The 16,928-nt window shown below is 51.0% G+C and overlaps 1 protein-coding gene and 1 long non-coding RNA gene across 8 annotated transcripts in view; one reads left to right on the forward strand and one right to left on the reverse strand.

Moving 5' to 3' along the window:
- Positions 1-16,928, forward strand: part of CTIF (cap binding complex dependent translation initiation factor) — a 326,137-nt gene that overhangs the window by 198,851 nt on the left and 110,358 nt on the right. The gene's annotated exons all lie outside the window — the stretch shown is intronic.
- Positions 6,848-16,928, reverse strand: part of LOC132658506 (uncharacterized) — a 30,989-nt gene continuing 20,908 nt past the window's right edge. Inside the window, exon 3 of the long non-coding RNA XR_009598242.1 lies at positions 6,848-9,873. This is a non-coding gene — a long non-coding RNA (uncharacterized LOC132658506). The remainder of the gene's footprint in view (positions 9,874-16,928) is intronic.

The following is a 16,928-nucleotide window of genomic DNA, read 5'->3' on the forward strand; positions in this document are numbered from 1 at the left end:
CAGACAGAGGGCAGGGGCCCGCGCCTTCCTGGTCAGTGACCGAGCAGAGGCAGAGGTCCTGAGGTGGCGTCAGGGACAACGCACAGGCCAGCCTGACTGCAGAGGAGACTGCCAGGAGGCCGGGGAGAGAGGTGTGTGAGGAGGACCCTCTGGGAGGCGTGAGAAACCAGCCAAGAGCTTGCCCGGCACACAAGCTCCCAACACCTCTCTCGACACCTTATATGCCGACATCCGGAATGGGAGAGGGCGTCCCTGGAGGAGCAGTTGTGCCAAGCCTTGGGGTGGGGAGGCCCCTCACTTGTGGAGGGTGGTGAGGGGAGGAAAGTGGGTGTCAGAGAGAAGGAGATGAGCTTGGAAGCTGGAGCGAAGGTGAGATGTGAGGGCAGGCTCCACGAACAGGATCTGTATCTCTGAGGCAGCCTCGGACTTTTGAGTCCAGAGCCCACTTCTCATCCTTTTAGGCTGGAGTCTGTGGAACGCTTGTGGGTGATGGGGTTCCCCACATCAGGACAGGTGGTGATCAGAATTTACAACATCCTGCACCCCAGGGGCGCTTAGGCCGGGGACAAGGCATCCTTTGCATCTGCTGTCCTTTCTAGATTCGGTCTCATGGACCAGGCAGAGATAGCAAACTCCCCGATCACCTTGGGGAGGGTAGGATGGATGGCTCTCGGGGGAGGGCTGGGCTGGTCTTGATTCCATGTTTCAGAGAAGCAGAGGAGTTGAGCAGGGCCTGCCCGGGTGGTCTGGTGGCTGGGATGGCCTCATTCCTGGGAAGGGTTTCCACGAAGCCTTTTCCCCAGCTTCTCCGTAGCAGCAACTGTTCCTTCCTGGAGTGTTGGTGAAAACCTGCAATTACCGAGCCGCCCCTGGGTGGGAGTGTTCAGACCTCCTCTTCTTTCTTCCAAGATACACTGAGTCAGGCCCCAGTCAGTGCAGAAAGCAGAGTCCTCCCCAACATTTCTTCCCGCGCAGCCCCACGGGGGCTGTAGGCAGTGAGCTGGGTGATGATGTATCGCGCGTCTGGGATTAAAATGGTGCAGAGCAGGGGAGTGTGCGAAGGGGTTGGGTGGGTGCCTGTGCCTCCCCCCAGCTCTGAAACCGCTCGTCCGCCTGCTCCAGGTCCGCTCAGGGCTTGACTCAGACCATCCCACAAGGTCCTCGGAGTCTGGGCCCCCATCTGCCTCCAGCTGCACCGAACGGAAGTCCGAGCTGCGGACGGAAGCTTGGCGGAGGACTTGGGGCTGGAATACGTGATGCGTGGTTTAGTGGAACGCTCCACCCAGGCTGCTCTTGGGGATGGCCCAGAGTTTTGCTCTTTCTTGTTCTTCCAGTGATTTTTTTTCTTCTTGGCATATTTATTTCCTGGCCCCTTGCCTTTACTTGTGTGAGTTGTGTTTGAGGGTTTGGGGAAAGAAGGAAAAACATATAGAATGGGTGGCTCCAGGTTTGAAATTTTCTCCATAGAAGAGAGAATAAAAGCAGTTGGAAAGTTCATGCCCTGGGAGCTCTCCGATCTGTTCCATCGTGGCCAGTTACCCGCCCCCCACCGCCACCCCCGGGCTCTAGGAGGCCCTCCTGGGGAAAGTAATCTTGGTCCAGGCGGGGGTGGCGGAGGTACAGAAGTCTGCTGGGACAGGCCAGCCTCCAGGCTCAGCCTCCTTATCCCCGAGGGAGCAGTCGGCCCTCTGTCATCCTGATCACTTGCCTGGCCACCTGCTGCTCCGCCCTGCTGACATCTGTGAACTCCTTAGAACTGTACCTGCCTCCCTGGCTGCTCCCTGCTGGCCCCCTGTTTGCATGCACACGCCCCCCTCCTGCTCACAGCCCCATCCCCAGGACCTCTAAGTGGCTCCACGTCTCCCACGGTGCTTTGCCTCTGCAGAGAAGCCGGTGATGGGCACTGAGGCTGTTGCATAATGAAACAGTTTTATCATCTTCTCCTAAGAAGGAGTTGTTTGCTTGCATGGTGTGCTGGGAACAGGTTTGGCTCAGCCTCCTTCACCTGGTCCTGCTATCAACCTGTAAAGCCCATCGAGATCCTCTTCTCCAGTGTCCTCATTTTGCAGCAAGAGGGGGACTCCCTGAGGTCAAACACTCAACACAGGCAGGGCTGAGCTGTACGTTTGCTCTCCAACTCCCGCCCTGATGCTTCCAGCATTTGGAAGCCCCCACCCCGCTGTCACCAAGAAAAAAAGGGAGTTCTAGAAGTTCAGAACAGGAGGAAACCCCAGAACAACTCATCCTCATAAGCTGCTGCACATGGGATTCTAAGGAATATTTGCCCCTTATCCAGAGTAGTGATGCTTGCTAGAAAGCAGAATTGCGCCACCTTGGTACAGACGATTTTTAAAGTAAATAAGTAAAAATAGTAAAAAAAAAAAAGTGAAAAGCAGAGAGAAATAGATGACTTTAATGGAAAAAAGCAAAGTAGAAAAGTACATATACTATGTTACTTTTCTCCCTGGAAAGCAGATATAAATGTATATTCACATTTACTTATAGTAAAGAAAATGAATGGATGGATAAACCATAGAATCAATGTGCGCATGTGTGTGTGCCAAGATGCAAAAAAAGAAAAGCAAGTAGAAATTTACATATTAAAATACACATGCATACATGTGGGAAAAAAGGTAATAAAAATATGTCCATATCAGTAATCAGAAAATAAAACTGGATTAAAATCACCTATTAAAAAACATTCTCAGATTAGGTAGAAAGAGAAAAAAATCCCTACCACTATTGTTACGTGCACCGTGCTAAGTTGCTTCCGTCGTGTCCGACTCTTTGTGACCCCATGGACTGTAACCCACCAGGCTCCTCTCTCCATGGGGATTCTCCAGGCAAGAATACTGGAGTGGGTTGCCATGCCCTCCTCCAGGGGATCTTCCCAACCCAGGGTCTCTTATGTCTCCTGCATTGGCAGGTGGGTTCTTACCACTAGCGCCACCTGGGAAGTCCCATTTCACAGGGAAATAGCTGGGGAACAGTGGAAACAGTGTCAGACTTTATTTTGGGGGGCTCCAAAATCACTGCAGATGGTGACTGCAGCCATGAAATTAAAAGACGCTTACTCCTTGGAAGAAAAGTTATGACCAACCTAGACAGCATATTCAAAAGCAGAGACATTACATTGCCAACAAAGGTCCATCTAGTCAAGGCTATGGTTTTTCCAGTGGTCATTTATGGATATGAGAGTTGGACTGTGAAGAAAGCTGAGCACTGAAGAATTGATGCTTTTGAACTGTGGTGTTGGAGAAGACTCTTGAGAGTCCCTTGGACTGCAAGGAGATCCAACCAGTCCATTCTAAAGGAGATCAGTCCTGGGTGTTCTTTGGAAGGACTGATGCTAAAGCTGAAACTCCAATACTTTGGCCTCCTCATGTGAAGAGTTGACTCATTGGAAAAGACTCTGATGCTGGGGAGGGATTGGGGGCAGGAGGAGAAGGAGACGACAGAGGATGAGATGGCTGGATGGCATCACCGTCTCAATGGACAGGAGTTTGGGTGAACTCCGGGAGTTGGTGATGGATAGGGAGGCCTGGCGTGCTGCAATTCATGGGGTCGCAAAAAGTCGGACATGCCTGAGCGACTGAACTGAACCGAACTGGAGGACCAAAATCCCTTCCATGGTCTACAAGGCCCCAGGTGATCTGGTTCCCATCACCTCTGACCTCATCATCTACCACCACCACTCCTCCACCCCAAGTCTCTGTGCTTCAGCTGCACTGGCCTTCTCAGGGACCTTGAGCACACCAGTAAGCTCCTACCCAGGGCCTTTGCACTTGCTGTCCCCTTTACCTGGACTGCTCTGCCTGTGTTCAGATATTGCACGGCTCCTTTCTCAAGTATTTGCACCATCAAAGTGAGATCAGTCCTAACAGTTCTTTCTAAAAATACAAACACAGGTGAGGGACAGTAAAAAGTACAAACTTCCAGCTATACTGTAAGTCACAGGGATGCAATGGACAGCATAGGGAGTATCATCAATAATACTGGAATAACTTTGTGTGTTGACAGATGTAACTAGACTTATCATGGTGATCATTTCATAATGTATATCGAGTCACTATGTTGTATATCTGAAATTAATATAACGGTGTAAGTTGATTATTGTTGTTGTTCAATTGCTCAGTCATATTTGACTCTTTGCGACCCCATGACCTGCAGCACACCAGGCTTCCCTGCCCTTCCCTATCTTCCAGAGTTTGCTCAAACTCACGTCCATTGAGTCAGTGATGCCATCCAACCATCTCATCCTGTGTCACCCCCTTCTCCTCTTGCCCTCAATCTTTCCTAGCATCAGGGTTTTTGCCAGTGAGTCGGCTCTTTGCATCAAAGTGGCAAAAATATTGGAGCTTCAGTTTCAGCATCAGTCCTTCCAATGAATATTCCGGGTTGATTTCCTTTAAGACTGGACTGGTTTGATTTCCTTGCTGTCCAAGGGACTCTCAAGAGTCTTCTCCAGGACCACAGTTTGAAAGCACCAGTTTGAATGTCAATTGCACTTCAATTTATATATTGATTTTTGTTGCACCGGGTCTCCGTTGCCACGCTTGGGCTTTCTCTATTGTGGTGAGTGGGGGCTGCTTTTCTTTCCAGGGCACAGGCTCCTCACTGTGGTGGCTTCTCTTGTTGTGCAGCACGGGGTCTAGGCGCCAGGGCTTCAGCAGTTGCACCGCGTAGGCTCAGTAGCTGTGACACACGGGCTTAGTTGCTCCATAGCTTGTGGAATCTTCCCGGACCAGGGATCAAACCTGTGTCCTCTGTATCAGCAGGCAGATTCCTATCCACTGTACCACCAGCAAAGTCCTGTGCTTCAATTAAAAAAAAAATTTAGATAAAAGTGCAGCCTCTCCCACAGGTTTCCCACCGCACGGCCAGCACTCCCAGTCCCCTTTCCTGGCTTCACAGTCTCCGTAGAGCTGAACGCCCTCTGATGTTCTGTGCGACGCATTTATTGTTTATTATCTGTATCTCCTCATTAGAGAGAGGATCCACAAGGGCTTTTTGATCAGTTGCTCCCAGCCGTACCCCCAATGCCTACAGTAGTGCCTGCACATAGTGGAACTCTGGGGGTGTTTACTGAGTAAATGATGCAAGGATGCAGCGCTGGGCTAGGTTACTTCACTTGTTTCTTCTTGGGTGCTGCCAGCTCTCTGGAGTGCCTCCTCACCACAGGGCTCCCTGCCACAGGCCAGGAATTAGTCCATTAATCACTGGAGGGAGAGTGTGAATGCCCCCTGCCTCCCCAAGCCCTGCCCCATCCCGTAGCTTTGCCCTCTTCACCCTTGGCCACATCACTTCCCCTCCTGACCAGATTTCATGCCTGAAAAGAGTGAGCTTGTTGGGTAGTGCTGAGACACCCTGTCAATCCACCAACCCCACCTTCCCCTCACCTGCCCGCAGGGCCGTGCTTGGCCCAGCAAGGGTACAGAGAGCCAAAGGCTGCTGGGACCACGGCGCTAAGAGAGTCCTCCAAAACTGCCCTGCTCTTCCCGCCCATGTCAGAAACCACTTCCCCACAGCCACACAGTGAAAACCTAGCCGTCCATGTCTAGTGGAGTCAGCCACCTCCTGGAGTGAGGCTGGCAGGGGCTGTCTGCCCACCAGGAGTGAGCTGTGGACAGAGGCCACAAACGCACTGAGCTTACCATCAGCTCCGGGCGAGATTCCAGGGACAGACAGCACTCACCGCAGGCTGGGTGACCAGGGCAGCTCCTCGAGGGGTGGGCTTGAGTGCCGACATCTAAGAGAGGATATTTGGAGGCAGAGACAGGGGGAGGGGCAGTTCCAGCAGGGGGTGGTGTGGATGCCCTCAGGGCACGGTGGCGGAGGGGTGGGAAAGATGATGCAGGTGAGAGCTCCGCGCTCAGGCCTCCCGCAGATTTTCAGGTCTTTAAGATGCCTCCCAGGGGCCAGCTGGAGAATCCCAGCCCTTCTGAACAAGCCTCACAGAAAGTACAAACCTGAGGTTGTGTGGAGGAGGCCAGGTTTGCAAGGAACCTGGGAATGCCAGAGGAAGTGTCTCCCGGGCTCACATGTGGGGCGAGAGCACTGTGCCCAGAGTCCTGACTGGTCATGGCTGCTGTTTCTGAGTAAAGCTATGACAGTGGACGTAGGAGTTCCCTGCTGAGCCCTTGCTTTGTCAGGCACGGGCCAATTTCTGCTCATTTAACCCCCAGAACCATAGGCAATACCCAGTTCATGACCATTTCCCCATTTAGCAAGTGGGAAACTGAGGCAGAGACTAAGAGGAGCCTTGTGCAAAGCACACAGCAAGGAGGTGACAGGACCCTGACTGGAGCCCAGGCCTGGTTGGCCCCAAAGCTGGGCTCTCACCTCCATTCCAGGGGTCTGTCATCACCTTCGGAAGCTCAGTGTGAGACCCTGCCTGTGGGTGTGGACTGAGCCCCAGCTTAACACAGACAAGAGGGGCCCACCCAAGACCCAACCCCTTGGCCAGTTCCCTCAGCAGCCTGGAGAGCCACTTCGGTGGTTTTGAGCATTACTCAGTTTGAAAAGATTTTTATTCTTAGTCAAATATTTAATTTTTACCCATAATGGACAGTTGGTTAAAGGCAGGAAGCATTAAAGAACAGCGATATTAAAAGGCTGGTTCCTGAGGAGCAGGCGCATGGTCATGAGGCCGCACGCTTGTCTCCGCCTGGGTCCGGGAGCCCTGTGCGTCTGGACGGAGTCCTGAAGACCCCGAGCCTGGCCAGCATCCCACTCCGCTCACCAGAGTCAAGACCCTCCCTGCTCACGCCCTGCTATTTGGACAAAGTGATTGCAAGCCCTTCCTGAAAATTCTCACGTCTCGTCATTTGGAAACAAAGCAAGAAAATTACAAAAACAAACCAGTTGATTTTTATTAAACAAACATACAATTTAAGAATTCCAAACAGTGGGCCACGAAATCAGCTTTTGCTTTCTTGTTTCTTTCTCTGCCTTATTTAATAGACGTTAGCCTCCATGTGAGCACGTATGTGGTGCCAAAGCCGCAGTGACATGGTAATATGTCATTTTGAAATTTCTTTGTAGAAAATTATGCTTTTGCTTTTGTAACTTATTTACAATAAGTGAAGGAGAAGGCATCACTTGGTAAGTGGGGGAAGGTTAAATGTTGCCTTTGATCGGAGATGTTATTAAAGATCATATTGAATATGAACTTTCGGTATTCACTCCCCATATTAATCTGAATGCTATGTTTTACATAAAATAGCGTTTTGTTGTGTACCACCGGAAATAACAGGACACTGTGTAAATTCCTGAGGGTGTCTGCAAGGTGATGAGAGGAGCTCTCAAGTCTAAAACAGTGGATTAAGCCTGCAAAGCAGTGCACTAAACTGCTTCAGTTTCCACAGGTGTAAAACTAAGTATAGAAATGTGTGCATCTTCCCGCTCACTGAGGGATGGGGTCTCCTGGTGGGTGCTGTAGAGGCCCACCCTGGGAAACCGTCCTGCTGTGAGAGCAGCTCTAGGTGTTGCCCATAAGGGCAGGTCGACTTGCTTATGATGGTGCGAGGGGTCCACCTGGGCTTCTGTCCTGGGGATGTCAGAGTTTGGCGACCACTGCCCTTCAGACGATGCCCAGCTGCTCGGGCTCCGTTAAGGAATCTTCTCGGTCTTGAGGACACGATTGCACAGTGAGCTGTGTGTGCACCTCCTTTGGGGCCACCCCTACCTACAAAATGAGGGGTCTCTGCACTTTTACCTGCTGCGAGGTGAAGCAGGACCCTCAACTGTTTGACCGAAATTAATTTTATTGTATTTTATTTCGTTTGCCTGGGACATAAGAAATCGACTTAGGAAAAATGGCCAGCCGCCCTTTGTGAAGTCTGGGCTGCTTCTGGAATGCCCTCTCCACTTCTTCCCTTCTAACCAGATCCTGCTCATCTATAAAAGCTTCTGCTTTCAACAAAATCTCAAACTCCCAGAAAAGCTGTGGGAATTGTGCAAAGAAGCCTTGCGTATTCTTCACCCGGATTCCTCAGCTATTAACAGTTTCCCTCCTTTGCTTTATCTTTCTCCCTCTCATACATTTTCTTCTGACTTGAGTGAGAAGGACTTGCCGCAGGAATGCCTTTTTACCGCTAAATACTTCACAGTGTGTTTCTTTAAAAAGATATTTTTCTTTCATTGCCACAGGACAGTGGTCATAATCAGGAAACTAACGCCGTTACAATAGAGTTATCTACTCCGCAGTCCTTACTCATCTTCTTCCAGGGGTTACATTCAAGTATCCTGTCTCTTTAGGTTCTTTTAATCTGGGGACAGTTCACAAGTCTTTGTACTTCGTGACATTGACTTGGTTTTTCTAAGAACGACTCGTCTTTGTCGACGGTCCCTCGTTTGGGTTTCTCTGATACCTCCCCACGGTCAGACTCGGGTTCTCCGCGCCTGGGGGACACTGCGTTCCCCTCGTGCTTCCTATCAACGCTGGTGCTGTCCCTTCACCCCAGGGCTGGTGATGTTGACTTTGCTTCCTTGGTTATGGCCCTGTCTGCCAAGTTTCTCCACTGTAAAATTATGAGTTTTCCCTTTGTAATTAAGAAATGGCTTGCGGGGAGGTCCTTTGAGATGAAGCCAACATTCTGTTCTCCTCTTAACTTTCACCCACTAGCCTCCACTCATGATTCTTCCTCAAGAATTGCTATTATGGTGACAGCCAGATGATTTTCTAATTCCACCCTTCCTTCTAAATTTGCCAGCTGTCTTTCTGCTGTCAGGGAGAGTCCCTGGTTGATTGTAAATGCGCTGCTCTAAGCTTCAGGACCCTGCGTTTGGGAGCTAGGAAGAGGAGGTCCTGGTCACCTGTCTGAATGGCCCTGGAGGTGTTTATACACCGAATCCTGGCTGATGGGTGTTTAATGAGAAAGCTATCAGCACTGTCCTTGCGTTTGAGGAGATTCTAGCCCAAGAACCCAGCCCAGTGTCCCGAGCAGGCTCCGTGAGGTGGGTGAAGCTTCTGAGTGTTTCTCCCTCCACCAGGACATCTCACCTCGGACCTGTCAGTCCCACCAGCCCCGGCTGAGACATGTGACCCCGTGGGACGCCCTACTCCAGCTAACTGCTTTTCACATTTCCTTCAGGGACAGAGCAGACCTGTCAGTAATGAAGTTGTGAGGGAGGAGGCCGTCCTAGGAGGGTGGCTGAGGGCGAGCACGGGGCCTGGTAGCTGGAAGCGCAGCGGTGCCCCTCTGCCCACAAAGCCAGACCAGCTCAGGGACCACCTGGGGGTCCTCCACTTCCCCCCACACAGCCATCATTCCTTCGCCTGGCTCCCCAGGGCTGGAGGAGTGGAGGAGTGAGTGGGCAAGTTTCGTCACCAAGCCCTGGGGTTATCTCTTTCAGCTCCTCCCCACCTGTTTTCCAGTTGTGAGATCCATTTGATTAAGAAAACAGCTGAGGGGCAGAAAGGCCAGACCAAGACCACCCAGCTAGACAGGAGCAAAACCAGGACATGAACCCAGGAGTCCCAACTTCCGTGTTATCACTGTCTCCAGCTGCGTCTCCAGGTAGGGACTCCTGCTCAACCCAGTAGGGCTTCACGGAGGAGGTACTGATTGCAGAATCGGCAGGTTAGGGATAGGAGGTGTCCAGAGCTAACTAACGGTCAGTCCGTGTTTGGACACCTCCAATGACGGGGAGCTCACCACATTTCCAGGCAGTCCCCTACCCCGTGGGGCAGTTCTCCTGAGGACCTCCTGAGGTCGTCTCGGACTGTGTCTCTGGCCTTCCTCCTCCATAGTTCAGAAGGACTCAGCAGTTGGCGACACTTGGTATTTAAACAACTCTTACGGGACTTTCTCCTGATCCTTCCTCCTCCTTGTCTTGTCTTTGAAAGCCAGTTTGAGGCTGCTCCGCTACCTGAAGATGGTGAGATTAAGACAGATGGTGAAAAGGGCTAGTTTGATTGGGCTTCTAAAGTCAGTCAGCCCATGGAGTAAGTGAGCTAACCAGGTGGCCACCCGCTGGCCAGCTGTGGTGGACTCGATAGCCAGGCTTTATTTAGGCTGGAAGTCCAAGAAGTCACTGGAGATAGCCCAATAAGCCTTGGGCAGCACTTCCCTTGGGATGATGGTGGTATTTGGTGATGAGAACTTTCACGGTGGGAGATTATGTCCAATATACAGCCTTTAGAAACCAGAATAAAAGCAAAACTAGAAGCTGGACATCTAGTGTTTCTTCCTTGATTGCTAACACTTGAAAAAACCCATTGCCCCACAGCCTCACTTTTCCCACCTGTATTATGGGCACACCAGTGCTCATTACAGTCCATAGCAAAGAAGAAAAGGAAAGATATAAGCATCTGAATGCATCTGAATGCAGAGTTCCAAAGAATAGCAAGAAGAGATAAGAAAGCCTTCTTCAGCGATCAATGCAAAGAAATAGAGGAAAACAACAGAATGGGAAAGACTAGAGATCTCTTCAAGAAAATTAGAGATACCAGGGGTACATTTCATGCAAAGATGGGCTCGATAAAGGACAGAAATGGTCTGGACCTAACAGAAGCAGAAGATATTAAGAAGAGGTGGCAAGACTACACGGAAGAACTGTACAAAAAAGATCTTCACGACCCAGATAATCATGATGACGTGATCACTAATCTAGAGCCAGACATCTTGGAATGTGAAGTCAAGTGGGCCTTAGAAAGCATCACTAAGAACAAAGCTAGTGGAGGTGATGGAATTCCAGTTGAGCTGTTTCAAATCCTGAAAGATGATGCTGTGAAAGTGCTGCAGTCAATATGCCAGCAAGTTTGGAAAACTCAGCAGTGGCCACAGGACTGGAAAAAGTCAGTTTTCATTCCAATCCCAAAGAAAGGCAATGCCAAAGAATGCTCAAACTACCGCACAACTGCACTCATCTCACATGCTAGTAAAGTAATGCTCAAAATCCTCCAAGCCAGGCTTCAGCAATACATGAACCGTGAACTTCCTAATGTTCAAGCTGGTTTTAGAAAAGGCAGAGGAACCAGAGATCAAATTGCCAACATCTGCTGGATCATGGAAAAAGCAAGAGAGTTCCAGAAAAACATCTATTTCTGCTTTCTCGACTATGCCAAAGCCTTTGACTGTGTGGATCACAATAAACTGTGGAAAATTCTGAGAGAGATAGGAATACCAGACCTTATGGCAGAAAGTGAAAAAGAGCTAAAAAGCCTCTTGATGAAAGTGAAAGAGGAGAGCAAAAGTTAGAACTGGACATGGAACAACAGACTGGTTCCAAATAGGAAAAGGTGTATATTGTCACCCTGCTTATTTAACTTATATGCAGAGTACATCATGAGAAACGCTGGACTGGAAGAAACACAAGCTGGAATCAAGATTGCCGGGAGAAATATCAATCACCTCAGATATGCAGATGACACCACCCTTATGGCAGAAAGTGAAGAAGAGCTAAAAAGCCTCTTGATGAAAGTGAAAGAAGAGAGCAAAAAGTTGGCTTAAAGCTCAACATTCAGAAAACGAAGATCATGGCATCTAGTCCCATCACTTCATGGGAAATAGATGGGGAAACAGTGGAAACAGTGTCAGACTTTATTTTGGGGGGCTCCAAAATCACTGCAGATGGTGACTGCAGCCATGAAATTAAAAGACACTTACTCCTTGGAAGAAAAGTTATGACCAACCTAGATAGTATATTCAAAAGCAGAGACATTACTTTGCCGACTAAGGTCCGTCTAGTCAAGGCTATGGTTTTTCCTTTGGTCATGTATGGATGTGAGAGTTGGACTGTGAAGAAGGCTGAGCACTGAAGAATTGATGCTTTTGAACTGTGGTGTTGGAGAAGACTCTTGAGAGTCCCTTGGACTGCAAAGGAGATCCAACCAGTCCATTCTGAAGGAGATCAGTCCTGGGATTTCTTTGGAAGGAATGATGCTAAAGCTGAAACTCCAGTACTTTGGCCACCTCATGTGAAGAGTTGACTCATTGGAAAAGACTCTGATGCTGGGAGGGATTGGGGGCAGGAGGAGAAGGGGACGACAGAGGATGAGATGGCTGGATGGCATCACGGACTCGATGGACGTGAGTCTGAGTGAACTCCAGGAGATGGTGATGGACAGGGAGGCCTGGCGTGCTGCGATTCATGGGGTCGCGAAGAGTTGGACACGACTGAGCGACTGAACTGTACTCAACTGAGTGCTCATTACTTCCTCCAGCCATCTGATGGATTCAATACTATGTTTCTTGGAAAGCCCACACTGTAACATTATTAGAAACAACATTAATATAACATGTACATCAGCTCCTTTAAAACTCACAGGAACCCCTATGAAATGGGTCCTCTGTCCGCATTTTACAGGTGAAAAAGCCAAGGCCCAGAGAGGTTAAGGAACTTGCCCAACATTGCACAGCTCACAGCTCAGAGCCTGGATCTGAACTCTGGGTGTCTGTCTCCAGAGTCCAGACTTTGAACTACGACAGTGAGTTGCCTCTTGGTAAATACCCTGGGGGTTTGTATTGGGCATTTTCTGTATTCCAGGCAGTGAGGGGCTATGAATGAAGGCCACACAGATGGGACAAATTCATACCCATAACCAGGCTTCCTTGGTTCTTTAGAAAAAGTGGGTGGGAGTGGGCAGACTCCAGAAAGATGGCATGGCCACATCGTGCTTCCTGATGTTGACTGGCATGACTTGGTTGGTTTAGCCACAGTTTCAGCTTAGCTGAAAAATGGAGGATCCCAGCTGGGATTTACGTGTATCTGTGGCTGCTGTCCACCAGACCCAGAGTGCACCCAGCATGGGCATCTAGCTCGGTGATGCCTGGTCCGGCCAGCAGGCTGCACTGAGGGTCCCCGGGCCAGATACGAGACTGCAGGCCTTGGCTGGGCGAGGCGGAAGGGCGAGGGCCTTTCCCTGAAACAGTCCACTAGGGCAGCCGCGTGTTCTTCCCATGACATCACGCTGCCTCAGACCGTATGAGGCCAAAGATTCTTGGAATGCCTGATTCACCCTGGAACCAAAATAATACCTCGTATTTATAATGTGCCTTTGTTCCCCAAAGGCTCTCCCGGGTTTGATTGTATTGTAATGTCAGTTAGCCTTATGATCTTGGCAAGAATGCAGAGAAGGTGGGAAGCCACCTAAGGAAATGCCTTGAGTGAGGATCTGGTGTTCCCATTCTGCAGGCAGGAATGCTGAGACATGGGGAGGTGGGTGCTTTGCCCAAGCTGCCCAGCTGATTGGTGCTGTGAGCCCTGGATTTCCAGGGGGTGTTTGAGAGGAGGCCCTCAGAAATGCCCTGACTGTGGAGTGAGACTCAGAGACCCATCTAATAGCCCAGAGAAAGTGGTTTCCCCATGGCTGTCTGTGCTGCCCTAGGATAGAGGTGGGTGGAAGGAGCCCACAGCTCTTCCCCACCCCAAGTGCAGGGCTGAAGCCAGCAGGCCACCTGAAAACTCCAGCTCCCCCCAGCCCTGTCCCACGGGCCCTAGCTGCAGGAACTAGCAGACTGTGGTGGGGAAAGGACTGTTCCCAGCGCAGATGGAAACCCGAGGGCCACATGTGGCTTCTGTGGTTTTCCCCAGACACACTGGAGCCAAGGCTGGAAGGCCGGATTTCCAAACCTCGACCCAGAACGCCCAGTCCAGAGCCCTCCCAGGCTTTCCCCTCTCTCAGGCCTCTCAGCCTCCTTTGTCCCCAGTGGCCTCCGGCTCAGCCTTTGTTTCTGCACCACGTGTGTGGTGTGTGCCAAACCCACGACCCCTCCCCCACTGGCCTTGGCCATGGCCTGGGGTTCTCCAGATTTGGGTCCCTTGCTCAGCGGTGGTGTGCAGGCTGCCCCACGCCCTCAGGACTCAGGTGCGTGCGTGCATGCTCAGTTGCTCAGTTTGTCTGACTCTTTGTGACCCTAGGGACTGTAACCCACGGAACTCCTCTGTTTGTGGGATTCTCCAGGCAAGAATACTGGAGTGGATTGCCATGCCCTCCTCCAGGGGATCTTCCCGACCTTGGGGTCAAACCCAAGTCTCCTGCATCTCCTGCATTGGCGGGCGGATTCTTTACCACTGTGCCACCTGGGAAACCCCAGAACCCTGGAACAGGCAGCAAAACCTTGAGGCAAGAGAGCGTGGTGGTTGAGGGCACTCATTCTCAGGCCAGACTACCTAGGTTCAAACCAAGTGCTGCTTCTTGCAAGCTGTGTGGCCTTAGGCAAGTGCTCACCTTTCGATGCCTCACTGATGTCTCTGTAAAGCAGAGTGAACAGCAGTCCTGCCCTCCTGGGGTAAATGAAAGCTGTGCTGGCCCCGTGGTTAGCGCTCCATACGTGTTAGCGTGTTTTCATTACTGTCGTTCCGCATCTTGTGATTTCGGCTCCAGTCCCGTTCCTCGGGGCAGCCCTCCTGGCAGGGCTGGCTTCTCGGGTGTGCAGTCTGTGGCCTCACTCTGCGACTCGCGCTCCCAAGGGCTGTGCTTGGGTTAATGCTCTGCTGTAGCTTCCAGGACAGTTTTTGAACAAGAGGCCCACATTTTTGTTTCTGCACAGGGTCCCACAGATCGTGGGGCCAGTCCTGTGTCCAGGATCAGACTAGAACAGACCTCTGTGCTATTCTCTGCCTCCCTTCCTCCATGACTCTTGTGCCTGGTTGTAGCCAGATACCTGTTTCTGTAATTAATGGAATGGTGTCTATCTCTCTGCATGGATCCTAAGCTCTGTAAGGACACAGCCCTGTATCGGAGTCATTGCTGTTTCCCCAGGACCTGGCTCGCTGGGGCTCACTTCAGGCATGAATGAGTGCCCAGCCCCACCACAGACCCCTGGGGGAGATTTAGAAAAGGGTCTGAATAAAGTAGATGCTTTTAAGGGTGTGCAAGAGGAATGCACAAGGCCATAGGTGGCAGAGACTAGGGAAGCCAGACTATGATCTCATTAGGAGTTTAGAGATAGAGGAGGCATCCTGGGAGCTGGGGGAAGTCTTCTTGGCAGATCTGGCCCTCGAAGCCTGGGTAGGTTAGGAAAGGTGTTTAGAGACTCCTTAAAGCCAGCTAAACAGCTTTTGTCATACACACCGCCCCGCCCCCGTCCCCCACCCCGCAAGCCCAGCTTCCCTCAATGTGTTCCAGGAACTGCATGGCCTTGGGCAAGCCCATTGATACCTCTGCTTAACCTCCAGGCAGAGCCAAATCTCGGAACAAGTTTAATTAATGAAGCAATAAATGAAGCTGCCTTTTCCCCTCTTCCTTCCTTCGTTCATTCAGTTCTGTAGTTGGTGAGGAAAATCTTTTCTCTGCCTCAGGGTCCAGAGTCAGACCCTCTCACTTCCATTCCAAGCATCCCTTTAGGCAGGTGACCATCTGGTTTCTAAAGCTTTCCATCTGTTCCACGGAAGACTGAGCTCCTTGCATGAACTTTTGCCTCAGCTAAGCAGGGACCTCAGTCCTGAATCATTTCCTACCCGACTCTGAGCGAAAGGGGAGCCCCACAGTCTGCCGGAGTGGGAGCCTCTGAAGCTTGGCTGACCGTCCACGGCGGCAAGAGTGTTCCTGAAGCACGCAATGCCGCTCGCGGGTTGTCAGGGGACCCGGTGCGGGAGTGAGCCGGCCAGGGTGCTGCGGTCCCTGCACCCTGTGGGTGATGGCAGTTACAGGTGGTTCCGTGGTCTAAGTGGCTAGTGATGCTCTGGTTCTCCAGACCTGAGACCTCCTGAGGCCTCAGAATAGTCATGTGAGATCCGGCCGTGCAGTATCTCAGGCAGCACCTGACAGCAGAAACACACATCCGAGGTCCGGGACAGGCTTTGCCACTAACTAGCTGGACTGCCTGAAGGGGAGCGAAGCAAGCTCTCTGAGCCTTGGCTTTCTCATCCGTAAGACTGTGGTGCTGGCGCTTCTGTATATCTTCACAGCCACCTGTGAGCTGGAGGCCAGTACTGCTAGGGACAGAGACACAGTGGGGTGAAGCCCTGCATCCCCCACCCCCGCCCTGAGCCAGGCTCGGAGCTGGCTGTAGTCCCACAGACAGACAGACAGACAGACAGAGGAGTGCCCTGCAGAGCAGACTCTGGATTTCCAACACCTCTTTCAGCCCCGAGTGTTTGTTATCTCAGTGAACGCAGGCTACTCTGATCATTGTGGTTTAAACCAATATCATGTCTCCCTCCGTTGGCTCCCTGAAGAGGGAAGTGCGTCTCCTCTATGCTTTTCCTTGCTAAGCTTCCCATTCTCTGCAGACTGGGGCAGCCGTGTGTGGCGGGCGGCCCTTGTTTCCGCGCCCCGCCTGCCGAGCTCATTTCAGCGCAGCCCCTGCTCGGCTCGGGGGCTGGGGCAGAGGAGGTGGGGCCCGTGTGGGGCGTGTGTAGGTGGGCAGGACTGGAGGCGCCTGAGCTAGTAATGAGCAGTCATCACTTTTTCTGAAGGCAAGAAATACGAGCCCGTGCATAGTTTTCCAACCGCTTGCCCTTGGAATTTTGCTTTCAGAAATTTTTAAGCAGACCTACAAATTATGTGGTGAAGTGTCCGACATTGTGAGAACCATAATAAGTCGGTGGCCCTCCGAATATCTCGTTGGGAAAGATTATGAAATAAAAAATGAACAGAGAGACGTTTGTCTGCCTTCGGACTGCTGTTAAAGTCGTTTTTAAAAACAAAATCTGAAGTTATTCTTCATACACCCACCTCCCAAAATGCAGCTGTGGTCTTCCGAGAACTTTTTTTTCTTCTTCTTAATAAAAGAGAGCAGTCTGAGAGGGAAATAAGACATCTGATTTCAGAACCCAAAAAAGAAAGAATAAACTAAATGAGTGATGGAAAAAACATACTGACAATTTCCATTCGCAAAAAAAAAAAAAAAAAAAAAAGCATTATTTTCCTAACAGCAGGTGTTGCCAGGAGCGCAAATGGAATATTAATCTTATCTCCTAAGCCACGCCCCCTGCCCCCCCCCCCCGCCTCCCCGCCCCGCAACCAGGGAAAGCTA

Source organism: Ovis aries, chromosome 23, assembly GCF_016772045.2.
Source record: "Ovis aries strain OAR_USU_Benz2616 breed Rambouillet chromosome 23, ARS-UI_Ramb_v3.0, whole genome shotgun sequence".
Classification (NCBI taxonomy): Eukaryota; Metazoa; Chordata; class Mammalia; order Artiodactyla; family Bovidae; genus Ovis; species Ovis aries.